Source organism: Pan paniscus, chromosome 20 (assembly GCF_029289425.2).
Source record: "Pan paniscus chromosome 20, NHGRI_mPanPan1-v2.0_pri, whole genome shotgun sequence".
Classification (NCBI taxonomy): domain Eukaryota; kingdom Metazoa; phylum Chordata; class Mammalia; order Primates; family Hominidae; genus Pan; species Pan paniscus.
Window position 1 is genome coordinate 64753663 of NC_073269.2, and position 9033 is coordinate 64762695.

Sequence of the window (9033 nt, forward strand, 5' to 3'; positions counted from 1 at the left end):
CTCACTGCAAGCTCTGCCTCCCGGGTTCACGCCATTCTCCTGCCTCAGCCTGCTGAGTAGCTGGGACTACAGGTGCCCGCCACCACGCCCGGCTAATTTTTTTGTATTTTTAGTAGAGACGGGGTTTCACCGTGTTAGCCAGGATGGTCTCGATCTCCTGACCTCGTGATCCACCCACCTCGGCCTCCCAAAGTGCTGGGATTACAGGCGTGAGCCACCGCGCCCAGCCAAAATCAAGGTTTTAACAGGACTGGTTCCTCTTGAAGGCTCTAGGAGAGAATAATCCGTTTTGTTGCCTTTTCCAGCTTCTAGAGTCAGCCCACGTTCCCCCTTTTTTTTTTCTTGGTCCATTCCTCCGTCTTCAAAGCCAGCCATGGTTGGTCACGTCTTCCTTAGGCTGCCAGCTCTCTGACACCAGTCGATCCTTTGGCCTCCTTAAGGACCCTCATCATATCTTGTCCCCTACCTGCACACTTAGTCACACCGCAGAGTCCCTTTTGCCAATTGAGATGTTCACAGCTTCTGGGGATTGGAACGGGGAATCCTTGGGGGCCTTGATTCAGCACTCTTCTCCTTCCTACTCTGAAAACAAGGGGCATTTTCACAGGGGATGGTTTCAGGAAATGGGTGCCCTCTCGGAAGGAGCCCTCGCTAGCTGCTGGTATGTGCAGCATGTGCACAAGTTGCAGGTGGATGTTGAGGGTAGCTGCGACTGTGGTTACCCCAGGAGGGGCTCCCTGGGACGGGGCAGGAACCCTGCTGCGGCCTGAAGCTGGGAGAGGGAGGCTCTCCTCAGAGGCCCATCTTCCCCATCCCCTTTTCTGAGGACCTTCTAACCCGTTGCTCCCATGGGCAGGGCTCCGGAAGCAGGGCCAGTTTGGAGATGGAGCTGGGGGTGGGTGATCTGTGAGCAAGCAGGAGGCGAGAGCTGTGCTGGGGACAGAGAGGAAGAAGACAGAGCAGTACCCAGGGGCTCCAGCTAGGCCCCAGCCCAGAAGGGAGAGTCAGGGTATAGAAGGCTGTGAAAGGGCCAGATCATGCAAGAAAAGCTGCAGGGGGTGAGGGCAGTTTTTAAATAAACTTTTTCACATTTAGAAGCAATTTATGCTCACTTAGAAAAATTTGAAATACACAAGATGGCAAAGAAGATCATGAAAATGTTCCCTAATTCAACTGTCTCATGGCAATGCTTACTCCAGAAGTTTACATATAGAAGTGGTTGAATGTACAGTTTCTTGTAAGGCAACTTACGTTGTTTCACTTTGGGAGACCACGAGTTCAAGACCAATCTGGGCAACATAGTGAGACCTTGTCTCCAAAAAAAAAAAAAAAAAAATTAAAAATAATAGTAGGCTGGGTGTGGTGGCTCATGCCTATATTCCCAGCACTTTGGGAGACCAAGGCAGGTGGACCACTTGGAGTTCGACACCAGCCTGGCCAACATGGTGAAACCTCAACTGTACTAAAAAAAATACAAAAATTAGCCAGGTATGGTGACATGCACCTGTAGTCCCAGTTACTTGGGAGGCTGAGGAACAAGAATCACTTGAACCCGGGAGGCAGAGCTGCAGTGGGCCAAGACGGCGCCACTGCACTGCAGCCTGGGTGACAAAGCGAGACCCTGTCTCAAAAATAATACTACTACTAATTAGCCAGGCATAGTGGCACATACCTGTAGTCCCAGGGAGACTGAGGTGGGAGAATCACTTGAGCCCAGGAAGTTAAGGCTGCAGTGAGCTCTGATAACACCATTGCACTTCAGCCTGGGCAACAGGATGAGACCCTGTCTGGAAAAAAAAAATACGGAAATGGGAGACGGAAGGGTAGGTCAGAGAGAGGGATGATGGATGAAATAACTGCAAATATTCACAATAGGAGAGGGATGACCCCACCATATGGAATGCTTCACAAATTTGTGTTTACCCTTGCACAGGGGCCATTCTAATCATTCCAATTTTAGTGTATGTGCTATAGAAGTGAGCGAGCAGTTAACTTTTTTTTTTTCATGCCTGGATGAATCTCCTATTTTCTGGCTGGCACCATCATTTCTACCAAGACCAAAGAATTTCTTGTTCCCTCCTCACCCTGCAGTACCCAGTGCTATGATTAATTCTCTTGAGTAAACACTTGGATACTACTGTGGCTATTTCTGTAGGATAAATTTCTCAAAATGGGATTGGTGAGTTACAGGGAACATGAGATTTATTTTTGCCTTAAAACAGCAAAAACTTATTGTACAATTCTGGAGACCGGAAGTTAGACACCATCTCACCAAGCTAATACTAAAGTGTTGGCAATAGCTGGGCACAGTGGTTCACTCCTGTAATCCCAGCACTTTGAGAGGCTGAGGCAGGAGGATCACTTGAGGCCAAGACTTTGAGACCAGCCTGGGCAACAGAGTGAGACCCCATCTCTACAAAAAAAAAAAAAAAACACAATTAAAAAAAATTTTTTTAGCTGGGTGTGGTGGTGCACACCTGTAGTCCCAGCTACTTGGGAGGCTGAGGCAGGAGGATCACTTGAGTCCAGGAGGTTGAGGCTACGGTGAGCCAAGATCTCACGACTGCACTCCAGCCTGGGCAACAGGGCGAGACTCCATCTCAAAAAAAAAAAAAAAAAAGTGTTGGCAGGGCTGCATTCCTTCTGTAAACACTAGGGGGAAAATTGTTCTGTAGCTCATGGCCCCTTCCCCCATGTGGTGGCTCACACCTGTAAGCCCAGCACTTTGGGAGGCAAAGGCTGGCGGACTGCTTGAGCCCAAGAGTTCAAGACCAGCCTGGGCAACATAGCAAGACCATGTCTCTACTTTTTTTCGATAAAAATTTTTTAAAAAAATTTAAAAAACCAATCAGCCAATTTTCCCCAAGTTAATCTATAAAGTAAATGAAATGCAAATAAAATATACCACATTTCAGCCGGGTGCAGTGGTTCACTCCTGTAATTCCAGCACTTTGGGAGGCCAAGGCAGGGAGATTGCTTGAGCCCAGGAATTCAAGACCAGCTTGGGCAACATGGTGAAACTCCATCTCTAGTAAAAATACAAAAATTAGCCAGGTGTGGTGGTGCATGCCTGTTGTCCCAACTACTCGGGAGGCTGAGGCAGGAGGATCACCTGAGCCTTGGGAGGCAGAGGCTGCAGTGAGCCATGATCGTGCCAGCCGGAGCAACAGAGTGAGACCCTGTCTCAGAAAAATAAAAAGAAGCACATTTTATATGATCCAACAAAAAGATTCTAAAATGCATGTGGAAAAGTCCAAGAATTGCTAAGACAATTTGGAAAAAAACGACAAGTAGGGAAGAATTGTCATATTGTAAATAAAAACACTGTTAAGTTATATAATATTAAAATAGTGTGGTGGCTGGGCACGGTGGCTCATGTGTATAATCCCAGCACTTTGGGAGGCCGAGGCGGGTGGATCACCTGAGGTTGGAGTTCAAGACTAGCCTGGCCAACATGGTGAAAGCCCGTCTCTACTAAAAATACAAAAAAAAAAAAATTAGCCGGGTATAGTGGCACACGCCTGTAATCCCAGCTACTCGGGAGGCTGAGACAAGAGAATCACTTGAACCCGGGAGGCAGAGATTGCAGTGAGCTGAGATCGTGCCACTGCACTCCAGCCTGGGTGACAGAGTGAGACTCCATCTCAAAAAAAAAAAAAATATTGTGGTATTGGCACAGGAGTGGACAACTAGGTCAATCTAGGAACAGACCTTTTGGAACCTGATATACATGAAATGACTCAACCAATCAGTGAAGACAGGGTGGATGTTCACTGAATATTGGAGAAAACTGAACTCCCCCATACAAAAGAAAACAGATTTCCACTTTACACACACTCAAAATTAAATTCCAGATTAAATACTAGGATATTTTTAATGATTTATTAAATTTTTTTTTGGTAGAGACAGGGTCTCAATATGTTGCTCAGTCTAATGTCAAACTCCTAGCCTCAAGCAATCCTCCCTTCTCTACTTCTCAAATTGCTGGGATTACAGGCTGAGCCACCACACCCAGCCTGATATTTATTTTTAAATATCAGGAAAATGTAAAACTTTGTTTTGTTTTTGTTTGTTTTGAGACAGAGTCTCGCTCTGTCACCCGGGGTGAAGTGTAGTGTGAACATGGCTCACTGCAGCCTTGACCTCCTGGGCACAAGCAGTCCTCTCACCTCAGCCTCCTGAGTAGCTGGGACCACAGGCACAAGCCACCACACTCAGCTAACTTTCTTTTTTTTTTTTTTGAGACGGAGTCTTACTCTGTCGCCCAGGCTGGAATGCAGTGGTGCGATCTCGGCTCACTGCAACCTCCGCCTCATGGGTTCAAGTGATTCTCCTGCGTCAGCCTCCCGATAGCTGAGACTACAGGCACGTGCCACCATGCCTGGCTACTTTTTGTATTTTTAGTAGATGGGGTTTCACCATGTTAGCCAGGATGGTCTCAATCTCCTGACCTCGTGATCCACCTCGGCCTCCCAAAGTGCTGGGATTGCAGGCATGACCCACCATTCCTGGCCCACACTCAGCTAACTTTCAGTTTTTGTTTGTTTGTTTGTTTTTTGAGACGAAGTCTCGCTCTTATTCCCCAAGCTGGAGTGCAATGGGGTAATCTCGGCTCACTGCAACCTCCGCCTCCTGGGTTCAAGCGATTCTCCTGCCTCAGCCTCCCGAGTAGCTGGGATTACAGGCCCCTGCCACCGCACCCGGCTAATTTTTGTATTTTTAGTAGAGACAGGGTTTCACCATGTTGGCCAGGCTGGTCTCAAACTCCTGACCTCAGGTGATCCACCCACCTCGGCCTCCCCAAAGTGCTGGGATTACAGGCGTGAGCCACCGCACCCAGCTTTTCTTTTTTTTTTTTTTTTGGGCGGGGGGAGAGATGAGGTCTCACCATGTTGCCCAGGCTGAAAGTAAAAATTTTATGACCTCAAGAGTTGAAAATTATTTCTTCTTTTTATTTTTTTGAGATGGAGTCTCACTCTGTCGCCCGGGCTAGAGTGCAGTGGTGCGATCTTGGCTCAATGCAAGCTCCGCCTCCTGGGTTCACGCCATTCTCCTGCCTCAGCCTCCCGAGTAGCTGGGACTACAGGTGCCCGCCACCACGACTGGCTAATTTTTGCATTTTAGTAGAGACGGGGTTTCACCGTGTTAGCCAGGATGGTCTCGATCTCCTGACCTTGTGATCCGTCCACCTCGGCCTCCCAAAGTGCTGGGATTACAGGCGTGAGCCACTGCGCCCGGCCGAAAATGATTTCTTAAATAATAACACAAAAAGTATACAGACCCCTAAAACCCTACCAGTAACAAGTATTGGTTAGGCAGCACAGAACAGGACCTGTGAATTTGATGAGTTATCGCTCCTGTGATTTGATGATGTCATATGGCATAGTTGCCCTTGTTTTGTTTTGCTTTGTTTTGTTGAGACAGGGTCTCATTTGTCGCCCAGGCTGCAGTGGTGAAGCCATAGGTCACTGCAACCCGGAACTCCTAGTCTCGAGCAATCCGTCCATCTCTGCCTCACGACTAAAGAAACAACTGGCAAGTTTAATAAATCGAACTTAAATCTCTGAAAAGACACTGTAAACATAAATAAAAGATAAGCAAAATATTGGAGGAAAACATAAACCAAAAAAACCCTCGACAAACCCAGAAGGTATTTTTAAACTCCAAATGAGTCCAGGCGCGGTGGCTCACGCCTGTAATCCCAGCACTTTGGGAGGTCGAGGCAGGGGGATCACTTGAGGTCAGGAGTTCAAGACCAGCCTGGCCAACATGGTAAAACCCCGTCTCTACTAAAAATATAAAAATTAGCCAGCCGTGATGGTGGGCGCCTGTAATCCCAGCTACTCAGGTGGCTGAGACAGGGGAATCTCTTCAACCCAGGAGGTGGAGGTTGCAGTGAGCCGAGATCACGCCACTGTACTCCAGCCTGGGCAACAGAGCAAGACTCCATCTCAAAAAACAAATTAACTACAAATAAATATGAATAGGACTAAAATATGATAGAAACATGGAGAAAGGCCATAAGGCAGGAATACACATCAGAAGAAACTAGGCTGATAGACCAGAAAGAAAATATGCTTAGCATTACATGCCTAGCAGTAATCAGAGAAACCCCAGCACTGTGAGGGCAGGGCTTCACCTGCCTTGCTCGTGGCCACACACCCTGTTCATAGCACCAGCACGATGAGGGCAGGTCTTCACCTGCCTTGCTCGTGGCCACACACCCTGTTCATAGCACCAGCACGATGAGGACAGGGCTTCACCTGCCTTGCTCATGGCCATACCCAGTTCATAGCACCAGCACTATGAGGGCAGGGCTTCACCTGCCTTGCTCATGGCCACACACCCTGTTCATGGCACTGTGAGGGCAGGACTTCATCTGCCTTGCCCGTGGCCACACACTCTGTTCATGGCACTGTGAGGGCAGGGCTTCACCTGTGTTGCCCATGATTACACACCCTGTTCAAAGCACCATGAGGGCAGGGCTTCACCTGCCTTGCTCGTGGCCACACACCCTGTTCATGGCACTGTGAGGGCAGGGCTTCACCTGCCTTGCCCGTGGCCACACACCCTGTTCATGGCACTGTGAGGGCAGGGCTTCACCTGCCTTGCCCGTGGCCACACACCCTGTTCATGGCACTGTGAGGGCAGGACTTCACCTGTGTTGCCCATGATTACACACCCTGTTCATAGCACCATGAGGGCAGGGCTTCACCTGCCTTGCTCGTGGCCACACACCCTGTTCATAGCACTGTGAGGGCAGGACTTCACCTGCCTTGCCCGTGGCCACACACCCTGTTCACAGCACTGTGAGGGCAGGACTTCACCTGCCTTGCCTGTGACCACACACCCTGTTCATAGCACCAGCACGATGAGGACAGGGCTTCACCTGCCTTGCTCATGGCCACACACCCTGTTCATAGCACTGGTTGGTATTCGTAGCATTGTCAACAAACAAGATACACATCAATATAATGTGATGGATTTCTCAGCCTTCAAAATAGCAAGTTAAAAACCCTGCCAATTAAAAAAAAAGGCATAAACGTGACTATGATAAAAAAAAAAAAAAAAAGGCTGGGTGCGGTGGCTCACACCTGTAATCCCAGCACTTTGGGGAGGCCGAGGTGGGCGGATCACCTGAGGTCAGGAGTTTGAGACCATCCTGGCTAACATGGTGAAACCCCGTCTCTACTAAAAATACAAAAAATTAGCCGAGCTTGGTAGCAGGCACCTGTAGTCCCAGCTACTTGGGAGGCTGAGGCAGGAGAATGGCGTGAACCCGGGAGGTGGAGCTTGCAGTGAGCCAAGATCGCGCCACTGCACTCCAGCCTGGGCTACAGAGCAAGACTCCGTCAAAAAAAAAACAAAAAACAAAAAACAAAACAAAGTGCCAATAGCAGGTATTGGTGAGGAAGTGAATACCAGGACCTATGCATATGATGAGCTACTGAAACTGCCTTTGCAAAATTATGACTAAGACAGTGAAAAAGATCTGACTCAATCAATTCCATCTTGCTTCTAACCTCTAAGCTGTCCTAGTTCATTCTTGGGCATAGGCTGAAGTAACTTTGAGAGAAACTTATAGTTCATAACCTTATGGTTTATAGTTTAAAACAAAGAGGATAACAGCCCTTTCCCAAAGCAGACCTCCTTCTTGCCTGGGGACCAGATGGCCTTTGTAGGACTAACATTAGGCCCAAGATTAGAAACTATGGTTTAGGAGTCACGCAGCTGGAGGCTAGAAGATTCTGACCCTCCCTGAACTGCTCCTAAGATCAGTACTTGGGATATTTTGCAGACCCTGAACTTGATGGATCAGCCGGCACCACCCAGATCCATAAAATGGCTCATCTGATCTTGTGGCCCCCAGGAACTGACTCCGCGCAAGACGACAGCTTCGACTCTGTATGATTTCATCCCTGACCAATCAGCACTCCTGGCTCACTGGCTTCCCCCAACCCACCAAGTTGTCCTTAAAAACTCTGCTCCCTGAATGCTCAGGGAGACTGATCTGAGTGATAACAAAACCCTTGTCTCCCGCACAGCTGGCTCTGCGTGAATTACCCTTTCTCTACTGAAATTCCCCCGTCTTGAGAAATCAGCTGTGTCCAGGCAGCAGGAAAGGTGAACCCACTGGGCAGTTACACTACCAATCCTGTGATATGATTGTGTCACATGGCATGGTTGCCCTTTTTTCTTTTTGACAGTCTTGCTGTCACTCAAACTGGAGTGTGGTGGCGTGATCTCGGCTGACTGCAACCTCCGCCTCCTAGGTTCAAGCAATTCTTGTGCCTCAGCCTCCCAAGAAGCTGGAGTACAGGCCCACGCCACCACGCCTGGCTAATTTTTTTATTTTTAGCAGAGGTGGGGTTTCACCATGTTGGCCAGGCTGGTCTTGAACTCCTGGCCTTGGCCTCTCAAAGTGCTGGGATTACAGGCATGAGCCACCGCACCAGCCGTAGTTTTGTTTTCTTGAGACAATCTCACTCTGTCACCCAGGCTGGAGCAAAGTGGTAGAGTCATAGCTCCCTGCAACCTAGAACTCCTGGGCTCAAGTGACCCTCCCACTTCAGCCTCCCCAGTAGCTAGGACTACAGGCACGTGCCACCAGGCCTCGCCTTTTTTTTTTTTTTTTTGAGACAGAGTCTTGCTGTGCTGTCCAGGATGGTCTCGAATTTCTGGCCTCAAGTCATCCTCCTGCCTCAGCCTTCCAAAGCTCTCAGATTATAGGCATGAGCCACCATACCTGGCCCCATAGTTGACCTTAAAATAGACTATATGATTATCTGGGGGTGTGGGGGGGCTGATCTAGCCACATGATCCCTTTTAAAGCATGGAGCTCTTGGCGGGCACAGTGGCTCACACCTGTAATTCCAGCACTTTGAAAGGCCGAGGCGGTCGGATCACCCAAGATCTGTAATTTGAGATCAGCCTGGCCAACAGGGCAAAAACCCATTTCCGCTAAAAATACAAAAATTAGCCGGGCATGGTGGCACGTGCCTGTAATCCCAGCTACTTGGGAGGCTGAGGCAG